The 27641-nt window shown below is 36.1% G+C and overlaps 1 non-coding gene and 1 pseudogene across 1 annotated transcript; one reads left to right on the top strand and one right to left on the bottom strand.

Moving 5' to 3' along the window:
* LOC101557911 (60S ribosomal protein L8-like) overlaps positions 1 to 27641 on the top strand; it is a 164340-nt pseudogene that overhangs the window by 88381 nt on the left and 48318 nt on the right.
* Positions 10532 to 10638, bottom strand: LOC129403785 (U6 spliceosomal RNA). Its single transcript, XR_008629446.1, has one exon. It is a non-coding gene; the product is annotated as a U6 spliceosomal RNA (small nuclear RNA).

The following is a 27641-nucleotide window of genomic DNA, read 5'->3' as shown; positions in this document are numbered from 1 at the left end:
AACAGTTACAGGAAGTAATGATACTTCTTAAGCAGTTACTGTAACTCCCTGTAGAACATGAGTTTTGATTAGTACCTTCAAAGAGAAAAAGATCAAAGTGTTTAGAAGTGAATGTATACATTAATAAGAAATATTTCCATTTAGTGAACATAGTTATTGACATAAAGTTATGCTGAGAAGAAAAATGTATTGCATTTCATCAGATGGTGCTTCTTAGATAAGTAGTTTGTCTTTCTTTGCAGTTATTTTGGGGAAAGTCCTTGCTTATGACTAGCCAAGTTAACATGTTAAAATAGATCCAGATCAAGACTTTCAAGGTAAAGGACTACACAGACTTCAGGGATTCTTTTGCCTCCAAGGAATATTTTTGCATCTGAACATGACAAGTTGGAACTTGTCTGGAATCACCATGTTCTAGGATCAAGAATTCAATGGGAGTTGTTCCAGAAAACTATACGGAGTGGGATACAGGTAGGGGATTTTGTGTTTGAATATGGTAAGAGAGCTGTCCTTTGAAGCACTCTGTCAGTTTAACTCCCGTGGAGCATGGAGCAGACACATTTCAGAATCGGGTTTGGTTTGTCTTGGTGTTAACTTTGAACTTGTATATAACCTTAATGCCTCTACTGAGGATTAAAAAATATTTTTTAATTTTTAAAATCACCATATCTTCATGCAAATATTATTTTTTAAAAAGTTATTAGGACTGAATTCCTTTCTAAAAAGTCAGAATAATGGTATATCTTAATGTGTTGAATTTAAGAAGAACCCATTGGTCAGATTTTATTTAGTATTTCTTTTTAAGTAAGAGGTAACAGTGGGTACTCCTTTTGTTTCCTGAGCTACTTTCTATACCAGTCACTGATTAAACTTTAAAGTTTATATTTCTTGGGGCTGGAGCAATAGTATAGCAGATAGGGCGTTTGTCTTGCACACAGCCAACCCGGGTTTGATTCCCAGCGTCCCATATGTTCCCCTGACCCCCTCCAGGGGTAATTCTTGAGTGCAGAGCCAGGAGTAACCCCTGTGCATCGTTGGGTGTGACCCAAAAAGCAAAAAACATAAATAAATAAAGTTTATGTTTCTTCATTTTTCTTTGCGCCTGTACTCCAAAGTACATCTTTAAAAAATAAAATAGTGAACTTGGAATAGAATATTTCTACTATATTATGAGAGCATGGTACTTAGTAATTTGAGAAATATTAAGTCCAGTACAGTCAACTGAAATTTGATTGTGTAATATCCTAAGTGAACTTGTATATATATACTCAGTGGTAGTTAATTTGGGAAAATAGTAATTTGGGATACTAGTGGTGCTCAGGGACAATTGCCAGCTTTGTGGCTCAGTGGTTACTCCTAGCTAGATGGCATTTTTTAAATCTAATTCATTATATATTTTATATATAATAATCTTAAAAATTCTAGTTATGATTATTTTATATATAAGATAATATTTTAGACTTTATGCAGCATTCATGCTAATATCTTTACATTATGTTGAAATTATCCCTTTTCAGTCCAGTCAAGCCTTTGGTACTATTACTTTGTCTTAGGCCAATTTGGGGGCCATACCTGGTGGTGCTCAAGATTTAATTCTGGCTCTGTGATCAGGGCCATTCCTGATGATGCTCAGGAGGCCATATGCACTGCTGTGGACTGGACTACAGATGACTTTGTGCAAGGACCATGGCTTAACTCCTTGTACTAACTCTCCAGCTCCTTACTTTGTCCTTTTTATCATCATGGTGATTGATTGCAAAATGGGATATTGATAAACAGGAAGGATAGTCTTGGTGGGGGGGGCGAAATGTGTAAGTTACAGGAATTATAGCATGTGATATATTCAGAACATAATAGGATAAAAAGTAAGCAAAAAAAAAAATGGAGGTTGGAGCCACAGCACAGCAGGTAGGGCGTTTGTCTTGCACACGGCTGACCCGGGTTCGATTCCCAGCATCCCATATGGTCCCCTGAGCACCGCCAGGAGTAATTCCTGAGTGCAAAGCCAAGAGTAACCCCTGTGCATTGCCAAGTGTGATCCAAAAAGAAAAAAAAAAGTAAGCAAAAAAAATCCTTAAAAAATACCTTTTTTGGGTAAATCATTCCAGAATATCTGACAGTTGCAATGTTAAAAATGCTATCCATTTGCTTACTCTTTATTCATGCAGCAAGCATCAAGGAATTAAAACAGGCAAGGCAATTTATGTCTTTCCTTAACCTTTATATCGTTTTCCTCCCAAAGGATACAGCAGTTCTTTCTATTTAGCACTACTTAGGATCCCATGGGTGTGTCACTGTCACCTCAGTGAGTCTCAACTGCCTTGAGAATGTCTCATCTCGATAGCCAAAGTGTCAGCAATCTGTCTCAAAGAGTGTGTGCTTGTGTGTGCACATGTGTGTTTCCCATGTACTTGCAATCCCAACATAAACATATAATCTTGCCAAGTGTGAACTCAAGTGTCAGAGTGAGTTAAACAAGCTCATTACACAAAGACACAACTGGAGTGCCTAATCAAACACGAAACAAGCAAGATCAATAGAATTGTATGCAGTAGCATTGAATTGTATTTATTCTAAAATAAGCATTATTTAGAACGCTTCTTAATCATGAAATGTTCTAGAAAGGTTAAAACCATCATATATATATTTTCTTGGGCTGCTTAATTTATTGCTCGCACTTATATAGCTGCTTTCATTGCTATTGCTCTACAGACATAAAATGGAGGAGAAATTTGTGCAAAGAGGCCATCTTAAATTGGCATTAGTCATTATCTATACAAAAGAGGAGCGTTTTAGTAGAATTTATATTCAAACTGTTCATTTATGTTACCTACTATATAGTTTGGAAGAGGATCTAAGATTGGAAAAGCATAAAGGAAATTTAAAAACATTGCTGTTAGAGAACTCTCTTCATCAATATTGATTATATTTGATCCCCAGATTTTAAGAAAATGCATTCCAATTCTCAAGATATCTATATTAGCAACAAGAAATAAATAGCCAGTACTGTTTTATTCAAGTTTGAAGTAAACCTATTTTATGACTTTCTTCAGACTGAGCTGGGGGGAGTCGGGGAGGAGGGTGAAAGCAAAGGCCAGTTTCTTAAGCCAAATAAACGTTGTACTCCCACCTTGTGGCCATGTGCTGCATGGCTAGTTTTCCAAACTGGAAGTGGAGAGCTCAGGGATGAAAATGGCTTATTTTCATATGGTTTTAACCACCGATGAAAGTAAGATTGATTAGAAAAGAGGCTTCGTGACTCACCAAACACAAAGGTCTGTGATGCAGGGCTCGTAGAATCTGCAGATTAGCAAAGAATGTTCTGCATGGTGCTGCAGAATAAATAGGCTTCTTTCCTATATCTGAAATAGACAGAATTTGAAGGAATTCTGTGGCCTCGTCTTGTTGGCCACCTACATATGTAAGCTTTTTACATGAGAATGATGGATATTTCACAATATCACAGTTGTGTCAAAAGATAAATTTAGAGTGCCAGAAAAAGCACAACTTCTCATTTAGTTTCATTTAGCGTTAGCGTTTGTGCTGTTATTCATACCTGCTAAAAGATACTACAAAAATTAAATATTCTTTGTAAGTATAAAAATATCTGAATGGAAGAGCTCAAGCAATTTTGTTTCTCTTTCTGTGAATTGAGAAATATATGGAAGAGGAATATTTGGATGGTAAATTAGACAAAATAGATTGCAGTCTTATTTTGTTTTGTTTTTACGTTTTTTATATTCTACTTATTCCACAGTTTACTACTCAAACTATCAACTACAACTACACCTGTCAAATTCTTCTCTCCTGGGTTAATTTTATTATCTTATTAATTGAGGTTAATATCTACATTAATTAGAAGAAAACACTCAGCTTCTCAAAGAGAGAGTAAAATTAAATCATCTTAATCTCAGGAAAAAGCAAGCTCAAAACCAGGGTTCCGCCCTCTTCCTCAACCCCCCAACGACAGCCATGAACTTTCTCAGCGCATCTGTGAATCTTGTCCTACTATGCTTCACTATGGCTTAAAATTTTCTGGGTGATTGCCAGTTCTGTATTTTCCAATGTCTCTCGCCACTGAAAGTTGTGCTGGTCACAGCATAATTTCACTACTAACCAACCTGAGGGTGACCTCTCCAAACTTACAGATGGAGCCAAAGAAAACAGAGTTAAATGGATTTTGCTGTTTTTCAGATGAAGTAAAGCATGAGTTAGGAAAGCATGAGTTAAGAGTTAGCTTACTTTAAAAAAACACAAATACTAAAGGAATAAAATCATTCAAATATTTTTATATAGGTAAGAATTAAAAATCACAAGTAGGGGCCAGAGCAATAGTACAGTAGTGGGTAGGATGCTTGGGTACTTGCCATACATGAGGCAAATTTTGGTTCAATCCCCAGGACCCCATGTAGTCCCTAAGTCTCTGCAGGAGTGATATTTGAGTACAGAATCAGTAAAAAGCCACAAAGAGGGGCTGGAGTGATAGTACAGCAGGCAGGGCATTTGCCTTGCACATAGCTGATTCGAGTTTGATTCACAGCATCCCATATGGTCCCCTGAGCACCACCAGGAGTAATTTCTGAGTGCAAAGCCAGGAGTAACCCCTGAGCATTACTGAGTGTGACCCAAAAAGAAAAAAAAAGCTGCAAAGACAGAAAATGTACCCCATCCCCCCAAATAAATAATCATAAATATATGCATTTTGACTTCCTTATTTTTGATGATCACAGCTTGAAAAACAGATTTTAGTACCTTTCAATTATCACTCTGCCTTTATTATATGTTAAGTAAAAATTTTATTCATTAAGGTATCTTCAATACTTTTCCTTAAAGCTAATAGTGATATGTTTGCCACCTAATTTTTATGTGCAATTAATTAATTATTAAACTCATTAGTCACCATTTAAGTAATTTTTCTATAAAATGACTTTAGATATTTTAAAGGGCAAGGACCAGAGAGAGCTTAAAAACCTAAATACATGCTTGCATATGGGAGTGTCAGGTTTAATCCATGGCACCACAGAGTCTTATGAAAACCTCCAAGTGGCCCTTGGGCTAGGGCTACGAGTAGACTCTGAGCACTTCCAGATGTGGCTCAAGGAATAAAAATATTAGAAATTCCTTACAATTATAGAAATAAGAACATTTACATTAATATTACATTCACAAAGTTTTTTAGCATTTCAGATTAAAGATATATAGGGCTTAAATAGGTACAGAAAGTCACCAATATGAACATAATTCCACAGATATAATTAACTTCTACAGAAACTTGTTTCTCAATTCCTAGAATCACATAAACAGTTTGTCTATTCTGTATATTTGGAGACAGAAAGAAATAATGCTTCCTATTTTCTTCCTTAACATTTATTTCTTTTGAGTGTGAAGTGGGTTTTTGTCTCTGCAAAACTATTACTTTGAGTTAGGCATAGGTTGGCTGTGTATATCTTTTCACACTCTCCACCTGCATCCTTATCTGAATGTCTCATCTGGGAGAATTTGAGTTTTGTTTATCGATGTTGCATTAGTAACAGACTGCATGTTTAACTAGTCTGTGGTCCCTTTAGGAGGTAAACTGCAGTCATAAATGAAGCTGAAATTCTTTATTCATCATCTGGCACAAATCATTAGTTTTCTTAGGTAAGGAGGTTTCATTTCAATCTTGATTTTCACTGTTTTCCCAAAGCTTAATTCTTTTTCTTGTATAATTTTCTCCCATTTACTCTGTGCTCTTTTCATTTAGAATATAATCTCAGAAATCTTAACAAAAGACAAAAATAAGAGTGTTTTCCTTTTGCTTTGGGTCAAAACGCCCCAACAAGATTGTGAAATGCTGAAGTTACTAATAAATCAGGCTTTTCCTCCCCCGGAGAAGCCAGTGTTCTCTCTTGAACATGTACCTCTTTTTCATGTCACACTGCTTTCTTTCAATAAAAACTATCTTATTAAACTAAGTATATAAAATTAAGTTACTAACAAATCAGAAGATAAAATTGTCCTTTATTTAAAAAAATTAATTTCCAAATATAGTCTGTGTCAGAGGAGAGTACTCCAAAATCTAAAAATCTATTATTTGTAATAAGAAGGTGGGAGTTCACAAAATTTTCTCATGGTTATTTATTTTCACTCAACTTTTGTATAGTAATCTTATAATTCAGAATGATTGCTGATGTTTTTGAATTCCTAAATTTATTGCTTTCATATTTTTTTGGTGATTATACCTTTAAAATGTCATTTTAGAACAATTGGGGCCCAGATTAGATAGTGAATAGCAACACCAATTATACCATATATTAGAGAAAAAAAACACTACTTTGTGATATATATATATATATATATATATATATATATATATATATGATTTGGGCACTAGAAAGAGAGTACAGTAGATAGGTCATTTGCCTTGGATGCAGCTGATCCTGGTTTGATCCCAGGCATCTCAAATTGTCCCCTGAGCTTTTATCTCTGAGCAGAGACAGGAATAAGTCTTTTGCACCCAGTACACTCCCAATACCCAAAAAAAATTTTAGTAAAATTTTATCAGTTTTTGTCCTTGCAAAAACTGATAAAATTTCTGGAATCCATTGCCTTGACTGAATTGAATAAAGCATTTTATTTTATCTGAGGAAAATCCAATCCTATTATCTTTTGTCCTCAAGCTCACTTGCATGTATGCAGACTATTGAAAGGACTGCTCTTGATTTAGAGAAGAAAAATCATACACACACATATATAGATATAAATACAAAGTCAGTTCTATACCACTAGTCTAATGTTATAATGGAATGCATCATTGTGTTCCATCCAAGGAATACATCAAAATCCTAGTCTCCTTTTCCTTTTTTAATTTTTTATTAGTGAATCACCGTGAGGTACAGTTACAAACTTATGAACTTTCATGTTTGCATTTCAGTCATACAATGATCGTTTACATCCCTCCACCAGTGCCCATTCTCCTCCACCAATGTTCTCAGTATCCCTCCCACCCCAATGCCCCACCACCCCACCCTGCCTCTGCAGCAGGGCATTCCCTTTTGTTCTCTCTCCTTTTGGGTGTTGTAGTTTGCAAGAGAGGTATTGAGTGACCATCATGTTTGGGCTATAGTCTACTTTAGGCATGCATCTTTCAACCCAAATGGTGGTATTTAAAAGTGTGCCTTTAGGAGTTAATTAGGTTATAAAGGGCTATAAAAATGATGCCCTATAATGAGCTTTCTATGGTTTTCAGACAAGACTAAAGACTCTTCTTTTTTTCCCACTCTTTTCTTCTTACACGCATACCACACCCCTTCTCATCCTCCACTGCCCTCTCCCCAACTTGTGAAAAACGATCAGAAGATGGCTGTATCAAAACAAAAAAGAGGAATCTAAGCAAATACTGAATTATATAGCATCCCAATAAATAAATGGCTCTAACTAAATTATATAGTGTTTTATACATTATTATATAGTATACTATGAATTTACAAAGAGAAGTTATACTCAAAGTCTTAAAAACTAAGATTCAATATTCTTCAGATTTGTTGTAATCATAGTTTCTTCAATTTCCATTAAGCGTATTTAAAAATTCTCACTTTTTTTAGAATAAGACAAACATTTAGTAAATTAATGAAATAGGTGTAGAATTGTATAACTTGAAATGGGAGCCCATTCTTAGACTCACTTTACATTACTCAAAAATATTTCCTGTTTGTTTATTTAAATAAAATTTGTGATGCCACTCCAATGGGTTAGGAAAAATATTTTGAAAAACAACTAAAACAGAAATATTTTCTCTTTTCTAAATTGTTAGCATACAGTTAAACTCATAAGGATAAACTTAAAGTTGTTATGACCTAACATGATTACAATAAAGATATATAATGATATACTAAAGTATTGCAGAAGAAAAGCATATAAATGACACAAATGAATAAGTGAATTGGTAACATCCCACTGACTCTATTTTTAACACAGCCTCTTTCATATTTTGACATTTTAGTTAGAAAGTTCTCTTCAAACAGGAGGAACAACATAGCATATGTGTTTTCATGTACACATATGCTTGTTTTTATATAATACTAAAAAATGTCAACTGAACTGTGTCTCCTTGTGAATTTACTGGAAAAAACAACAGACAACTGTTTTTTGAATTACCCAACATATACAAGTATTTTATTAGAAAAAAAATTAAAAGAAATAAAATGTTTCCCAAACTACGTTTAAATTGTAGAAAGAAAAAAAAGGAAAAAAAAACTCTTAAAAAGAGTTCCTGCAACCCAAAATATCGTCTGAAAAAGCCAAATGGAGTCAAGATTCAAGTAAAAATAGGTCTAGATAATTTGATCAAGGTAAAAACCCTTTCTCTGATTACTCTAGTGTAAATACAAGCCACTTTGACCCTCTGAGGGCCAGAACCATCTGCATTATCTCAAACTGAAACAGAACACTGTGGGAGATCTGAAAAGGCAATTGAAACCACAGTGGGGAAACTTGTTATTGGATTTTTTAAAAACTTCATGCCCTATGTCATACTAGCATTTGAGAAGGTCAGCCTTGTTGAGGTGTGGATACTTTAATAACAAGTATCTCTTTATAACAAACTTCACTTGAGACTGTAATTGACTTCGCATCTATGAGATTTTTATTACTGTGGATTTTCATCAACACTTTGCCCAATATCCTAACTTGCCTCTGAATAATGCCTGGTGAGTATCACAGATGTGAGATGACAAAGTGAGCTATGTGGTTGATTGCCTCTATTATGGGATCATTGATATATATATGCATATTTACTGCATATGTATAAGTATATATTCCAATTGCATATATGTGTGTAAAATGAATAAAGTCTGTAAGACACTTATATTTGTTTGACCTTTGGTCAAACGGCCACTGTTAATAACACTGTGCTCCTAGCAAATTACTTTCTTCTCCCTGGCATTGTCATAAGTATTGTAAACTGATACATAAATAAACTAAGACTTTAACTTTCTGGAAAACCAATTATAAGAAATTGCCATCTTCTTGCAATTTAACATCTTTCTACTCAGTTCTTTTCATAATATTGTTTAAAAGGTGCACATAAATTAGAAAGTAAATCATCTCTTTGAGATGATATTGAAAAGACTATCAGGAATTTCAGAGTAGAATTTTTATACTCTTGGATAAATCTTTGGACAAAAACCCAGAAGTGGAATAGCTAAACTATATGGTATTTCTGCTTATAATTTTTACTGAACTCCCACACTATTTCCATAAAGTATGTACAAACTTGTATCTTACCAACAGAGTACAAAGAACAAAGTTTTAAATATATAACTTCTCTATAGTTTCTATTAAGATCCTTTATCCATCTTAAAATTTCACTGTTTTGTCCCTTTACTATTAGGTTAAATGTACTCATTTTGTATTTTAGATATTGATTTAGAATCAGAAATATGGTTTAGAAATAATTATTTTGTTTCATAAAAAATTTGTTGTTGGTTGCTATTTCCACTGTTGCATAGAAACTTTTGAGAAAATTTGGCTCAACTTGTTGATTCTTTCTGTTGTCACCTGAACATTGATGCAGTGCCCACAAAATTTTTAACAAGAGCAATGTAAAGGAAATTATAGGAATTTTATAATTTTAAATATTCTATTTATATCTGTAATTTAATCGGTAATGTAATTCAATTTCATATTTTTTTATGGTGTGGAGAGAAATCCAGCTTCATTCATTTATATGTGTTAATACTTTTTTTCACACTATTGAAAAGATTTTCTTCACTATTCTTGGCACATCTGTCAAAAATTTGCTGGCTTTATCTTGATAGATTAATTTTTGGATTTTTTTCCCACTGATTTAAATGTATACTTTTGTGTAACACTATATGTTCTATTCAATATAAACTTTGTAACATAGTCTGGTACTAGGAAGTGTAGCATCTACAATTTTGTTATTCTTTCTTTTTTTTTTTTTTTTAAATTTATTTATTTTTAATTAGAGAGTCACCGTGAGGGTACAGTTACAGATTTATACACTTTTGTGCTTATACTTCCCTCATACAAAGTTTGGAACCCATCCCTTCACCAGTGCCCATTCTCCACCACCCGTAGACCCAGTGTCCCTCCCACCCTCCCCAATCCCATCTCCCCCCCACCCCACCCTGCCACTGTGGCAAGGCATTCCCTTCTGTTTTCTCTCTCTAATTAGCTGTTGTGGTTTGCAATAAAGGTGTTGAGTGGCCGCTGTGCTCAGTCTCTAGCCCTCATTCAGCCCGCAACTCCCTTCCCCCACATGGCCTTCGACTACAATGTAGTTGGTGATCGCTTCTCTGAGTTGACCTTTCCCCGGAACGTGAGGCCAGCCTCGAAGCCATGGAGTCAACCTCCTGGTACTTATTTCTACAGTTCTTGAGTGTTAGTCTCCCACTCTGTTATTCTATATACCATAGATGAGTGCAATCTTTCTATGTCTGTCTCTCTCTTTCTGACTCATTTCACTCAGCATGAAACTTTTCATGCCCATCCACTTGACTACAAAATTCTTGACCTCCTTTTTTCTAACAAAAATATGGAACGCTTCACGAATTTGCGTGTCATCCTTGCGCAGGGGCCATGCTAATCTTCTCTGTATCGTTCCAATTTTAGTATATGTGCTGCCGAAGCGAGCACTTGTTATTCTTTCTTAAGACAACCTATTTGAGGTCTTTTAGGATAATATACATATTACAGAATTTTTCTATTCCTGTGAAAATACCATTACAATTATGATAGAGATTGGATTGAAACTATAGATCTGTTAAATGGCATTGATGCTTTAATAATACTTCTTCTAATTTATGAATACTGTATCTTTTAATTTATTGTATTATACTTAATTTCTTTAGTCAATGACAGTTGTCAGTGAATAGATTTTACATACTATTGAATTTCTTCAGAAGAATTATTACTTTTTAATATTTTTATTTAGATATATCATAAATAGTATTATTTTCTTTTATTTTCCCAGAAGAGAGCAACACAAGAGAGTCCCTTGCCCACGCTCCTGGTTGTCTTCCCTGGGACCCCTTGGAGGGGATGGGCTCCAGCTTCCCTCCCTGCCCCAAGCAGAGCTCCCAGCAGCCAAAGACCTCCAGAGCCCAGCCACAGCCATGCTTAACGCCCCTCTCCACACATTCAGACAAGCTTCACGCATGAAGATACTGGCAGAGAAACCCAGGTGTGTGAGACCTGGGGCTGAGACCTTTAAGCCTGCTTGGATGGGGTCTGGGCCTCCTCTCTCTGCCCAGATTTCCCATTTCCCATTTCCCAGAAGCTAGGCAGTCATACCCAGGGATGCCCCCCCACCCAGCTGTGTAATCCCATCAAGGGCCAGCATTCAGAGACTTAAAAGCAAGTTCCCGGAAGCATGTGGCCCCTTTGCAGCCACATGATATCTTATAGCCTACCTCTCCCTCTGGGAGAACTTGGCAAACTACTGAGAGTTTCCTGCTCACATGAAAGAGCCTTGCAAACTCCCCATGGTGTATTCATATGCCAAAACCGGCAACAAGCTGAGTCTCATTCCCCTGACCCTGAAAGACCCTCCAATGAGGCATCGTTGAGAAGGACAAGTAGAGAGAGGCTTCTAAAATCTCAGGGCTAGGACAAACAGAGATGTTACTGAGACCACTCGAGAAATTCGAAAATCAACGAGATGATGATGATAATGATGATGATTTTCTTTATTTTCTCAGGTGGGCTGGAGCGATAGCACAGCGGGTAGGGCATTTGCCGTGCACGTGGCCGACCCGGGTCTGATTCCTCCGCCCCTCACAGAGAGCCCAGCAAGCTACGGAGAGTATCCCGCCTTTTACGGCAGAGCCTGGCAAGCTACCTGTGGTGTATTCGATATGCCAAAATCATTACCAAAAAGTCTCACAATGGAGACATTACTGGTGCCCGCTCAAGCAAATCAATGAGCAATGGGATGACAATGACAGTGACAGTGACTTTCTCAGGTAACATTTTTTAGTGGTAACAAATGCAATTTATTGGGGGTGGAAAGATAGTACAGCAGGTCAATACCTGGCATCCCATGTGGTCTCCCAAGCACTGCCAGTACTAATTCCTGAGTGCAGATCCAGAAGTAACCCCTGAACATCGCTGGGTCTGACACCCAAAAAAAAATTAAAAAAAAAAAACAAATGCAACTTATTTTTTAAATAAACGATTCCACAGGTGCAATACTCAGTAGTGATAGGTGGCCACTACCACTGATATTCAGCTAGTAGTATGGACCAGAAGACTCAGTGTTGGCAATCAACATGGACATTATTTTGTCTCACAGTACTCAGGGTCTATTATTTCCACACCTAGAAATGCTTGGAAGGTCATTACAGCCAAGCATCAAAGTCAGGGTCTTACTCAGGCTAGTCATGTTTTAGCACATGAACTATTTTCTTGTCCCCAAAACTCTGCTTATTTTTAAAAAATTATTTTTGTGTCCTGAAACTTTAGTTAATCTGTTAATGTCTGTAGCCACAGTGTCTAAAATGGCATTGAAATATTTGGTACGGTGTTGTATTCTTGAAAATGGGATAAAAAAGTTGGGAATGGACACTAGAGTTTATCATGATGTACTTCTAGGAAAAAAGGTAAAATATTATTCTAGTTGCCAGAACACAATTTCTGTTTTATATTCTTACAAAAACAGAGCTACATGTCTCTATTACGATATATATTATTAATATATGCTTAAATTTAAGTCCATAATATATGAAACTTCCACCAACAAAGTTTAAACCAACAAACTTATTTTGAAAGTTATTATATTCCCTAGAGGTTTGCTTCTAATTTCTTACTTCTCAAATTTCCTATTTTATGCAAGCTACTATTGGCTGATTAAAGTTTCAAAAGCATTCTACTTCCTTCCTTCCTTCCTTCCTTCCTCCCTCCCTCCTCCCTCCCTCCCTCCCTCCCTCCCTTCCTCCCTTCCTTCCTTCCTTCCTTCCTTCCTTCCTTCCTTCCTTCCTTCCTTTCCTCCTTCCTTCCTTCCTCCTCCCTCCCTCCCTCCCTCCCTCCCTCCCTGCCTCCCTCCCTCCCTCCCTCCCTCCCTTCCTTCCTTCCTTCCTTCCTTCCTTCCTTCCTTCCTTCCTTCCTTCCCTCCTTCTTTCCTTCCTCCTCCCTCCCTCCCTCCCTTCCTTCCTTCCTTCCTTCCTTCCTTCCCTCCTTCTTTCCTTCTTCCTCCCTCCCTTCCTTCCTTCCTTCCTTTCTTCCTTCCTTCCTTCCTTCCTTCCTTCCCTCCTTCTTTCCTTCCCCCTCCCTCCCTCCCTCCCTCCCTCCCTCCCTCCCTCCCTCCCTTCCTTCCTTCCTTCCTTCCTTCCTTCCTTCCTTCCTTCCCTCCTTCTTTCCTTCCTCCTCCCTCCCTCCCTCCCTCCCTTCCTTCCTTCCTTCCTTCCTTCCTTCCTTCCTTCCTTCCTTCCTTCCTTCCTTCCTTCCCTCCTTCTTTCCTTCCTCCTCCCTCCCTCCCTCCCTCCCTTCCTTCCTTCCTTCCTTCCTTCCTTCCTTCCTTCCTTCCTTCCTTCCTTCCTTCCCTCCTTCTTTCCTTCCTTCCTCCCTCCCTCCCTCCCTCCCTCCCTCCCTCCCTCCCTCCCTCCCTCTCTCCCTCCGTCCCTCCCTCCCTCCCTCTCTTCCTTCCTTCCTTCCTTCCTTCCTTCCTTCCTTCCTTCCTTCCTTCCTTCCTTCCTTCCTTCCTTCCTTCCTTTATTTTGGGCAGGGCCACTATACTCTGATGCTCAGGGACCATATGGAGTGCTGAATTTAAAACTGGTAGCTACATTCAAAGTGAGTACTCTGCCTACATTATTATCTCCCCACCCCCTCCAAAGCCTATTTCTCTTATATTAATACTACCTGTAAACTTTCCATGTCTACCAGTGCATAAAGTAAAATACAAAATTCATACATTGTAATGAGAGTTTTATAAAATTTCATGATGATGTCACGACCAAGTGGGATTCATCCCAGGGATGCAAGGATGGCTTAACATTCGGAAATCAATCAACATAATCCAGCATATCAACAAAAGTAAAGACAAAAACCATATGATCATATCAATAGATGCAGAGAAAGCATTTGACAAGATCCAACATCCTTTCATGATGAAAACCCTCGCCAAAATGGGGTTTGGAGGAACTTTCCTCAAGATAGTCGAAGCCATCTATCACAAGCCTACGGCAAGCATTATCCTCAACGGGGAAATACTAAGGGCCTTTCCTCTGAGATCAAGCACAAGACAAGGATGCCCACTCTCACCACTCCTCTTCAATATAGTACTGGAAGTACTTGCGATAGCTATTAGACAAGAAAAAGAGATTAAGGGCATCCAGATAGGAAGGGAAGAAATCAAACTCTCACTATTTGCAGACGACATGATACTATATCTAGAGAAGCCTAAAACCTCTACTAAGAAACTCTTAGAAACAATAGACTTATACAGTAAAGTTGCAGGCTACAAAATCAATACCCAAAAATCCATGGCCTTCATATATGCAAACAATGAGGCAGAGGAAAGGGACATGAAAAAAGCAATCCCATTCACAATCGTGCCCCAGAAAATCAAGTACCTCGGAATCAGCTTAACCAAGGAAGTAAAAGACCTTTACAAAGAAAACTACATAACGCTACTCCATGAAATCAAAGAGGACATGAGGAAATGGAAACATATACCCTGCTCGTGGATAGGGAGAATCAATGTTGTCAAAATGGCAATACTCCCTAAAGCATTATACAGATTCAATGCGATCCCTATAAATATACCCATGACACTCTTCAAAGAAATGGATCAAGCAATCCTAAAATTCATATGGAATAACAAACGTCCAAGGATAGCTAAAACAATTCTTGGGAAAAAGATGATGGGAGGCATCACCATCCCCAACCTCAAACTTTACTACAAAGCAGTAACAATTAAAACAGCATGGTACTGGAACAAAGGCAGAGCCGTAGACCAATGGAACAGGGTGGAATATCCCTACACACAACCCCAAATGTATGACCATCTAATCTTTGATAAGGGAGCAAGAGATGTGAAGTGGAGCAAGGAAAGCCTCTTTAACAAATGGTGCTGGCACAACTGGACAACCACATGCAAAAAAATGGGTTTAGACCTTGACCTGACACCATGCACAAAAGTCAGATCAAAATGGATTAAAGACCTCAACATTAGACCACAAACCATAAGGTACATTGAAGACAATGTCGGCGAAACCCTCCACGATATTGAAGATAAAGGTATCTTCAAAGGTGGCACGGAACTAAGCAATCTAGTAAAAACAGAGATCAACAAATGGGACTACATTAAACTAAAAAGCTTCTGCACCGCAAGAGATACATTGACCAGAATCCAAAGACTATCCACAGAATGGGAAAGGATATTTACACAATACCCATCAGATAAGGGGTTGATATCAATGGTATATAAAGCACTGGTTGAACTCTACAAGAAGAAAACATCCAACCCCATCAAAAAATGGGGCAAAGAAATGAACAGAAACTTTACCAAGGAAGAAATACGAATGGCCAAAAGGCACATGAAAAAGTGCTCTGCATCACTAATCATCAGAGAGATGCAGATCAAAACAACCATGAGATACCACCTCACACCACAGAGACTAGCACACATCCAAAAGAACAAAAGCAACCGCTGTTGGAGAGGATGTGGGGAGAAAGGGACCCTTCTTCACTGCTGGTGGGAATGCCGACTGGTTCAGCCCTTCTGGAAAACAATTTGGACGATTCTCAAAAAATTAGATATTGAATTCCCATTTGACCCAGCAATACCACTGCTGGGAATATATCCCAGAGAGGCAAAAAAGTACAATCAAAACAACATCTGCACATGTATGTTCATCGCAGCACTGTTTACAATAGCCAGAATCTGGAAAAAACCCGAATGCCCCAGAACGGATGACTGGTTGAGGAAACTTTGGTACATCTATACAATGGAATACTATGCAGCTGTTAGAAAAAAGGAGGTCAAGAATTTTGTAGTTAAGTGGATGGGCATGAAAAGTTTCATGCTGAGTGAAATGAGTCAGAAAGAGAGAGACAGACATAGAAAGATTGCACTCATCTATGGTATATAGAATAACAGAGTGGGAGACTATCACCCAAGAACTGTAGAAATAAGTACCAGGAGGTTGACTCCATGGCTTCGAGGCTGGCCTCACGTTCCGGGGAAAGGTCAACTCAGAGAAGCGATCACCAACTACATTGTAGTCGAAGGCCATGTGGGGGAAGGGAGTTGCGGGCTGAATGAGGGCTAGAGACTGAGCACAGCGGCCACTCAACACCTTTATTGCAAACCACAACAGCTAATTAGAGAGAGAGAACAGAAGGGAATGCCCTGCCACAGTGGCAGGGTGGGGTGGGGGGGAGATTGGATTGGGGAGGGTGGGAGGGACGCCGGGTTTACGGGTGGTGGAGAATGGGCACTGGTGAAGGGATGGGTTCCCGAACTTTGTATGAGGGAAGTATAAGCACAAAAGTGTATAAATCTGTAACTGTACCCTCACGGTGATTCTCTAATTAAAAATAAATAAATTAAAAAAAAAATTTCATGATGATGGTGAAGTTGAATTAAATCTTTAGTATTCGGTCTTCATAGTGCCTTGCATTCTATTCTACAATCAAATGTGATTTCTCATGTGTGCATGCATATAATGAAAACTATATTTTATACTTTTATCACTGTCTCTTTAGCAGTGCATCACCACAGAATCTTCTTTTTAGCTTTGCTTTGTTTCAAAGCTGCACCTGACTGTCTTCAGGGCTTGTTCCTAGAACTACATTTAGAGATCACTCTGGGAGTGCAGCTCAGTGTATGTGATATTGGAGATCATACATGTCAGTTTTTTTGTTTTGCTTTTTGGGTCACACCTGGCAATGCACAGGGGTTACTCCTGGCTCTGCACTCAGGAATCACCTCTGGCGGTGCTCAGAGGACCATATGGGATGCTGGGAATCGAACCCAGGTTGGCGGCATGCAAGGCAAATGCCCTACCCACTGTGCTATCGCTCCAGCCCCATACATGTCAGTTTTGTGTAAGGTAAGTGTCTTACACACTATATGAACTTTTCAGTCCCTCAGAAGTTTTTTTTACATGCATTCTACCTCATTAGTATTCTAAGTACGTTCATATAGCACTATACTGCCAAATTTGTATTGTCTGAATTATGTTTTTCTAATTTTATAATTCAATTTTCTAAGTTCAGGGTCTGTGTTTCATTTACTATCTCTCCACCCTTAACCCTCAAGTGAAAGAGGCTTGGTAAATATTATCTTATGACTGCTGCAGTTTAGTTCACATGCATTGTTTTCAAATTAGCTGAGCAACACACAAAAAGTCAAATTCAACAACAAAGTACATCATGTGTCTAAAATAAAAGCTTTCCTAATATACATACAAAATACATACAATACAATCAAAAGAAAATGTGATTATTCAGCTTTCTTCTACTACATTTATTTAGTTACTTGTTTATATTGCTTGTTTATAACTCATAGGCCTTGCTTCTCATTTTCTAAGTAGAAGAGTGGCGATTTTTTTTCTTTATAAGTTAAGGCATACAAAGTGACTCTTTGTGGAGTGTGGATCAATTCAGTTTGGTTGGAGTAGTGAGAAGCTCCCACAAAAACTCTCGGGATTTTGCAATATCCGAATAGTCTTATAGTCATTTTATTGAGCATAAATAAAAATTTTAAAAAGTCCACTGCAGCTCTACAGTAAGAAATATAAGTTCATCTATAAGAAATATAGAAGTTCATACTTTATTTTTTCATTGTGGGGTCACACCCAGAATGCTCAGAGATTACTCTTGGTTCTGTGCTCATGAATTACTCCTGGCAGGCTCGGGATGTCATGTAGAGTACCAAGAATTAAATACGGGTCAGCCACATGCTAGGCAAGCATCCTACCTGCTGTACTATCTCTCCAGTCCCAAAAGTTTAGAATTTTATGAAAGATAAGATTTAAAACAAAATTATATGCTTTGGGGCTGGAGTGATAGCACAGCGGGTAGGGCGTTTGCCTTGCACGAGGCCGACCCGGGTTCAATCCCCAGCATCCCATATGGTCCCTTGAGCACTGCCAGGAGTAATTCCTGAGTGCAGAGCCAGGAGTAACCCCTGTGCATCGCCAGGTGTGACCCAACAAGCAAAAAACAAAAAAAAAATATGCTTTTGACATGACTTAAGATAAAATAGGGCTTTGATCATGGCAAAGTGTTTGTGAAATAACTAATACTAAACTTCTTATATAAAAGCATAGCAGCTCTTTAAAAGATAATTTCACCATTTTGTTTGTTTTAGTTTTAGGGTCACAGCCAATGGTACTCAAGCTTACTCCTGGCTATGAGCTCAGGAATCACACCTGGCACTGAGGTTGGGGGACCAGATGCAATGCCAAAATATAACCTGGCTAAGTTGCATACAAAGCAAGCACCTTAACAGCTGAGTTACTGCTCTGACCCATGAAAATATATAACTTTTATAAGAATAAGACAATCCACATTTCTTAAATTTTTACTTTTCTATTTGTTGTTTCTTAATCAGCTAGATGCTGGATAAGATACAGTTAGCATTGTAAACATAAGAATTTTAAGAATGGTTTCTAATGAATCACTTTCTGTAGAATATCCTATTTTACAATGTTCTGGCTGCTATGAACTAACTTGCCAACTTTGTTTTTCTAACTTGCCCAAAGAAAGATTTGTTTTAAAAAAAGAGTCTCATTTTTCTGTCAGTGTTAAAGAACACTTGGGAAAAATGTGAAGTTCAAAGCATCAAGAAAAAAAAATTGTAGTTTTTAAAAAAATTAAAAAAACATTATTTTAAATAGAAAATAAATGTTCATAAAATAGAAAAATGAACCTCACTTATATTAATGGTTATAAAGTTGATAGTTTTCTCTTTAGCCTACTCAGATGCAAGGATGATGTTTCTCTTCAGATTTCTGATATGTAGGACTTATGATCTTTGTCATATATATAGCCTAGATTGTATAATGTATTGTTTATGGTATTGTCTATTGTGATAATTATAACTAGCATTAAAGACTTAATATGACCCATTTTGCTCTGTTTTTCCATATACTATCAATTCTTTATAATGATTCTCAGATATGTTATTCTCCCATTTTTCTTAAAGTTAATGGGAATATTACCTGTATCACCTGTCATCCCGTTGTTCATCAATTTGCTCAAGTGGGCGCCAGTAAAATCTCCACCCATCCCTGTGCATGCTAAGTACAGCCCAATGGCATCTGCTCGCTCCAAGATCATGAAGAGCATCAAACTGTTTGTTCAGGGTCTTGACAAAGAAGTCCAACCATCTTGTAGGTGGGCAGCCAGGAGTTCATTTGACGTCTCGTGGAATCCAGTTGGCAACAGTTCTCGTCCAGCGGTCATCTCCAAATCGAATTATGTGTCCAACCCATCTGATTTTCAATGCCTTGGCAATAGAGGCAGTGTCCCTCATCTTTGATCAGCGACAGAGGTCAGAACTCCGGATTCCTTCTCTCACTTGAGTGAAACATGATACTCCAAGCATAGCTATTTTGATTCCTCTTTGGGATACTCTAATATCGTTTTAATCCTGTTTTCGTAGGGCCCAGGTCTCTATGGCATATGCTAGTGCAGGAAGAACGGTGGAGTTGAAAAGATGTGCCTGGAGCCAGAGGTTCTTCGTCCTCTTACAAACGCTCTTGAAGGCGTTCCACACCACTCTCTTCCTCCTGCGCAGTTCAGATGCCAGGTCGTTTCTCATGTTGAGTTCTTGACCCAGGTACACATAACTGCCGTATTCAGAGATATTTTTTTCTGTTGAGAGCAAATGGAACGTCAGAAACTAGTCCATTTCTCATTAACATTATCTACCAATTTCACAGAAATGCTAAATAACTTTCATGTACTACTAAATCAGAGTTACATTTTTTCCCATTTTGAGGCACTATAATTTACAGTACTTTTAATAATCGTTTCATGGATACATCATTTCCACCCCAAACCTCTCCCACCAACAAAATGCATGCTTTCTTCCACCTATGTGCCAAGGTTCTCTCTCTTCACCCTTCACCATAAGCTTGGTTTTCTCCTCCAACTTTCCAGTTCTGATTTCTTTAGCCATTTGTTGCTCTTTTATTATGGTTATTTTATCCCACAAATAAGAAATCATTTTATATTTGTCCCTCTCTTTCTGACTGACTTCACACCCTCTAGCTGCATCCATATAGCAGCAATTTGATAATTTAATCTTTTCTTATCGCTGAGTACAATTCCATAGTGTTTATATACTACAATTTCTTTATCTGCTTATATGTTCATGGACATTTGTATTGTTTCCAGATCTTAGCTACTATGAATAGTGCTGCAGTTAACATAGGGCATAGATGCCTTTCTGAAATATCATTTCTGAGTCTTTGGAGTGAATGCTGAGAAATGGAATCACTGGATCTGATGAAATATCAATTCTTAGTTTTGGGAAATGCCTCATACTGTTTTCCAAACAAGTTGAACCAGTCAACATTCCTATGATGAGTGAATCAGAGTAAATTTTCTTTCCAGTTCTAATGTCATAGCTAAGATTACACATTATTGTAAAGTTTTATGAATGCGAATTTCTCAAATTTTATTATATGATAATCAAAATTTGTTTTAGGAATAAATAAAAATGTAAGACAATGGAATTTCAACATATCAATTAAGCAATTGATTAAATTCTTTCACATATGCCATGTTTCTCATTTTCTCATATTAGTCATCTATGACTATATGGAAAAATCACTGGATAACTAAATGTGAGCTTCTTTCAAATATAATATTGCCCAAAATCAAACAAAAACCTCACAATTAAAAATAATGTATCTATATATATTAGTGTTTTACATATCAAATCTGTTGCAAAATTTAATATTTTTCCAAAAGATTTGGGAATATTTTCTTTAAGTACATTCAAAGAAACTGTTTCCATAAGAAATGCTATAAGAAAGTGAGACATCTGATTGTCTAATAATCTCAGTATTGACAGATGAATATTTCCATTTTACATATGAGAATTTTACTGAACATTGTTAATACATACATACACACATATACATATATATACATATATATATAAAACACTAAGGGCAAAATTTTAAAAACCTCAAAGCTGGTCTTTTGTTGTATCTTTGGCAGATAGAAGGAAAATACATTGAAACAATTGATTACAATAAATTTATTATTTGCCTTTCATCAAAATTTGGTATCCAGGAGAAATTGATAAGGATTTAAAATGCATGTACTTTTGATAGTAATATTTGAAAATTATAAATAAATTTAAATTCTTTGGCATCAAAGAATAAGGAACAAATACACACTTTAGTGCAAGCAGATCTCCAGTATTACTTGATTTGGTAAAGGAGTAATACTTTGTTTTAAAGCTGAGATTAGAGGGTAAGTGAACCAGCAAAAGACAATTAAGTTGCAGCTACACTTGCTTTCTTAAGTACTCAGCAATATGAATGCAGGCATAATGTGTTTTTATTCACTAGGCACATAAATAAATCAACTTTAATGTCAGTAAAGTCAGTAATGATAGATTTCATCACTAAAATATAACTAAGCAGTAATGACCAGGAAGAAAGTAAGTAGCTCATAGCAGCAGAAGCGATTTCTTTTTTGTCCTAGGTGAAATCAAGGGTATCTGAATAGACTGGCCTTTTCCCCTCTATTATTAACTGCAAATCATTCTTGTCATGTTAGAATACAGAATTTTTTTTTCAAGTGTTATACACCATTATGTTTGGATCACATAACCTGACCTCATTCCAGGCAACTTAAACTCTATTTCCAATTAGCAAGAATGTTTATAGCAGAGATGAAGTCTATCTTCCATTTAAGTCTTTGTTTTAGTATGAATTTGGGCAGAATCACATATACCTTATCTTATGCCAATATTATGATGTTGCTTGTGTCCTAATTTATTTTCATTGCTTGTTGTTCAATTTTTTTTGCCAAAAGCCACAATAAAAGAGCAATTGTGAGGATTTTAAATCTTTAATCTTATTAATTTATAAAATTTATAACAAGAGATGATAAGGTGAAGTAAATGTTTAGTAATTTAAAAATATCTAATTAAAACTGCTACTAGAAATAAAGATGCTATTAATTGTACAATTCACTCTGATCATGTTTTAAAATAATATGTTGCCATTTTTATTTAAGGAATGTTTAATTCTTGGTTCTTAACATTTGGGACTATGTGTTAATATTTCTGGTATCTAACCTATTTCTGAGTAGATAATAATGCTCTTAGTTCTGTTAGTTCCCTCAGTTCTTTGCATATACCTAACCTTTGAAAAGCTCTTTTAAAAAGCAAGTTTCTCTCAACTTCATAATTGTCATCATGATCTTACTTAATAAGAAAGTAATTGTTTCCTACACCCACAGAAATACATATAACCTTTAGTTATAAAAATTCCAGTCCCCAGTTTAAGCAAATTATTTCTCATTTGCTGTCTTGAACTATCTGATTCTGTCTGCTTGATGCCATTTCATACTTCACTAGCACAGAATTAACTACAAAAATAGATGAAGTACTTACTGAAATATTTTCATCACTATAGCTTAAATTTACAAATGCAGTTTCAGCTTAAATTTACAAATTCAGTTTAAACACATATACTGAAGTATAGCTTACAGAGGTAATAGTTTGTCACAAAACTCCATAACAATATGAAATATTTGATATATGAATTTAAAATTTAATATTGGACAAATAAATGTTCAATACAATTAAATGTTTTAAAATAATATTACACTAATGTTTGCACAAATTAAATGTTCTATATACATTTTAGTATCTATGTAGAACCATAGGCACTTGAGAAAATGTTAATATACCTGGAACTTTCTACATTTACAATTCTACCCATTACCTTACTAAATATTTTATTCCATATTTTCAAATCAACTTCATATGTGATTTATATTCACACATATGAATGGAATATCTAAATTATAGTGTGTGGTGCTTCATCATAATATTTACATTTTAAGGTATTATATGGTAAAATTAAGAATTCCAACTTTCTCTAGAAATACAGGCAGCTTTATACTAAAGAGACCATAAATAGTTTCTGGCAGCGAATGAATTAGCAAATCTATCACCTTTCTAGATTACATTTTATTTGTATTTCTTATTGTCATTTGAAGAAAATCACACAGATTGTAATAGATATGGAAAATCAGCTGTGTTAGATCACCGTCCAGAAAGAAGAGGCATTACCCACTGAAGACTGCAGGGAGAACCCAAGGTATCTTCATTTGTGATTGGCTGGGGAGTTGCTTGTTTTGCTTAAAAAGGGTAGCTTTCAGGGGAGCACTGAGCAATTATTTTTGTGGAGAGCAGTATGCCAAGAAAATTTGGAAACCTCTGCTGATTATGAGTATTTTTTTAATTACTCTGTCTTCTATAATTTACATAGATAAATCTTGTTGAGAAAAATCTCATTTTCTCTATAAAAGATAGTTTTAAAATATTACTGTCAACCTTTCGTTCGTATTATTGTAGAATAAATGCCTGAGTAAATCAAGAACAAAAACTCATAAAAAATAATAATATTATGTGACATCTTAGGGAAATGAGAACACGCTGGTAGATTTTAGAAGAGAACTTAATTGTTAAAGAAAGGAGTGATATTAAGTTTTGCAAGATCATGCTTTTTTTTTTTGAGGACAGACAACAATGTGCTATGGTGCATGGTATTAAACATTAGAATATATCCAACATGTTTCTGATCTGCACATTAGAGGTAGACACCAAAGCAACTAATAGAGATTAAAAAGAAAGAGCAAGTGACCGAAAAATTAGAAATCAAGGAAAGAGCACCAAATTCTGTGTATAAAATTTACTATAGATGAACCTAAAACTCTTATTTGTTTGGTAGCAAACTCAAATTTGTTTAACCAAAGGCAAAAATGACAGAGCTAATTTTAATTGCTGCTCATCAGAAGTAAGAAAGCTTTCAATGTGAATATTAGAAAGTTAATTGCCTACAAAAATGAAACGAACTACCTCTATTGCAAACTACAATATCCAACAGGAGAGAGAACAAAAGGGAATGCCCTGCCGCAGAGGCAGGGTGGGGTGGTGGGGGTTGGGGTGGGGTAGTAGGAGGGCACTGGTGGAGGGATGTAAACGAAATGCAAACATGAAAGTTCATAAGTTTGTAACTGTACCTCACGGTGATTCACTAATAAACATTTTTAAAAAATGAAAGTACTTTTCTTGGAGGAATGGGAAGCCACAGTATCAATAAATTATTATTAAAATATAAATAGCTGGGCTGGAGCAATACTACAGCGAGAAGGGCGTTTGCCTTGCACATGGCCAACCGGGGTTCAATTCTCAGCATCCCATATGGTCCCCTGAGCACTGCCAGGAGTGATTCCTGAGTGCATCGCCAGGTGTGACCCAAAAAGCAAAAAGAAAAAGAAAGGAAAAATAAAAAAGAAAAGAAAAAAATATAAATAGTAAAACAAAAGTACATGGCATATAAAAAGTGAAGTAATATGACTAATGTTCAAGGCTACATTAGCTTTTACTAATGTAGTAAATAATGGTAATATTTATGATGATCCTAACAAATATTTCAAAGGAATTCTCATTATTGTGCTCAGTGACTCTACACATTTAATTTTATACTATATACTAAAATAGTAAAATATTTTGTATTAAGAATATATATAAAAAAGCAAAGCTATCCTCATATTTATAAAAATAAAAAAGAAAATAAAATAGTCAAAATTTGTGCAATGAGAAACAATAGATAAATTCAGAAATGCTAAAGTGTAGTTACTTAAAACAATTTTTTTAAAAAATAGATAATATAGGGTCAAATAGAAAACATATAAGCCTAAGTATAGTCACATTCATAATTAATTTGTATATTAATGGATGATATTGTTATATTTAAATGTACAGAATAATAATTAGATATATTATATATTGCAAAATAATTTCAAATAAGTCTTATATATTATCAAATATCTTATTAATGAGAACATTTTTTATCTACTTTCAGAAACTTTTAAACATACTATCCAGTATTATTAACTATAGTCACAATGCTGTTCTACACATATCCATGACTCTTAATATATTTTGGATATTACTCCTTACAGATTTATAACTTGAGATTGTTTTGCACCATTTCATAGGTGGACTTTTTGTTTGGTTGTTTCCTTTGCCTTGAAAAAACTTATGGATTTGGTCTGGTCCCACTGGTTTATTCTTGCTTTTATTGTCAAATCCCAAATGAACATTTACATGTCTAATATCAACAAACATACACCTATATATTATTCTAAAATTACTATGGCTTCAGATTTTGCATTAAATACTTGAATACATTTTAATTAATTTTATGAATAGTGTAAAGTAGATGTCCAGTTTTCTAACACCATTTTTTAAAGACTGTACTTTCCTTATCCTGGTAATGTATATTCTTACTGACTTTGCTTTAAAATAATTTTAAGTGAAATTATTTCTGTATTTGATAATCTATCCAAATAATATCTACTTCATATTTTGTGCCAATGAGACAATAATTTGTTATGCATGTTTTAAAGTAAATTTTAAATATATTTAAATTCAGAAAGTTTGATGCCTTTAAACTTGATTCTTCAAGATTTATTGATTCGGAGTCTTAGGTAGTTTCACACCAATATTTTGTTTGTTTTCTCTTCTAATTTTGTTCTGTTTTTTTTACTGAAATTTTTATATAGACCAATAAATATTCAGATTGATCTTGATAATAGGGACATTTTGTCACACTCAGTCTATTATTATGGGATTATTTATAATTTTTTGTGTAATCTTGAATTTCTTTTATTGGTATCTTTTCAATTTAATGGTCCTTAAACATTTTAGATTTAATTTATTCACTTTGATGGAATTTCATTGGATTTGTTATCAAATTGAAACTATGCTCTAAGTTCTCATTCTGGCAGTTTATTATCATTTGGAAATGTTACTTATGTTTGAGTATTTATTTTGTATCCTTCAACTTTACTAAAGTTTAAATAGGGGTCACATTTAGAGAGCTGGGGGGAAGAGGGATAGCTGCTTCCTGCAATGCTAAACCTTGAGACTGTATGGGCCTCCAGAACCACTAGGATTATATCCAACAGTGCCTGCTAGAGTCTTTTCCATCCATCATCATCATAATCATCATCCTGTTGATTGTTGATTTTCTCGAGTGGTCTCAGTAATGTCTCCATTTGTCCTAGCCCTGAGATTTTAGAAGCTCTCTTTACTCGTCCTTTCCAATGGCGCCGCATTGGAGGCTCTTTCAGGGTCAGGGGAACGAGACCCATCATTATTACTGGTTTGGGCATATGAATACCCCATGGGCAGCTTGCTAGGCTCTCCCATGTGGGCAGGAAATTCTCGGTAGCTTGCCAGGTTCACCAAAAGGGAGAATTAGGTTTGGTTTTTGAGTATCTGGCCGTTTATGGGATTACACAGCGTTCAGGACAGTTTTTGGATCTGACGCCTAGCTACTGGGAAATGGGAGAACTGGGCAGAAGAGGCCCAGTCTCAGTGCGAGCAGGCTTGGAGATCTCAGCTCTGGGTCCCACACACCTGGGTTCCTCTGCCAGTTCCTTCATCTGTGAGACTTGTCCGAATGGTGGAGAGGGGCCTAGGGCATGGCTATGGCTGGGTTCCAGAGGTCTTCGGCTGCGGGGGCTCTGCTCGGGGCAGAGGGAAACTCAACCCACTGACTCTGCCCCCGGCAATGTGTAATCCCATCAGTGGCCCTCATCCAGAACATTCCATCCATACCCACATGTAAATTTTTATCATAGAACCATGTTGCACCTTATCAAATGCTTAAGATTCATCTGAGATAAACATATGATTTATATTCTTAATTTTGTTAATGTATGTGTCAGGTTAACTTGCTACTCTTAAATCATTCCTCCATCCACAAATACACCTTACTTGACTATTGGTGTATGATCCTTTAAAATATTACTGAATTTACTAGGCAAATATTTGCTTGAACATCTTAAAATATATTTTTACCAGAATATTGACCTATAATTGTGGCATTCTTGCCTGCCCTTTGATACCAGGGACATGTTGATACTATAAGATTTTAGAAGATTTCTTTTGTTTTCCAAATGAATTTGAGAAATATTGGTATTCTTGTTTGAACAGTGACATTTTTAGTGTAGCACATGGCTCTGGAATTTCATTAGTTGAGATGTTCACAATTACCGATTCAAACTTACTAATTATTTTCTGTTATATAATCTGGTTTTTATTTTTTTTGATTCTTTGAATTTGTGTTTCTTTCAGGTTATCTAACTATTGGTGTATGAATCTTTATGATAAAATATAACAAAACTTTACAACCATATAAATTCTAAGTCTCCACTTTCTTGTTATATTTGAATCCTTTAAAGTATTTTGGCAAAATTTTTATTAATTTATATTTTATTGAATCACCATGAGATACACAGTTATAAAGTTGTTCATGATCAGGTTTTAGCTATACAATGTTCAAACACCAAACCTTCTACCAGTGTGCGTTTCCAACCACCAGTATCCCCAGTTCTTCTCCCACAGCCCCTCCCCAACCTGT

Source organism: Sorex araneus, chromosome 3, assembly GCF_027595985.1.
Source record: "Sorex araneus isolate mSorAra2 chromosome 3, mSorAra2.pri, whole genome shotgun sequence".
Classification (NCBI taxonomy): Eukaryota; Metazoa; Chordata; class Mammalia; order Eulipotyphla; family Soricidae; genus Sorex; species Sorex araneus.
The sequence above is the reverse complement of the archived record's forward strand: the minus strand, read 5'-3'. Positions and strand labels throughout refer to the sequence as shown.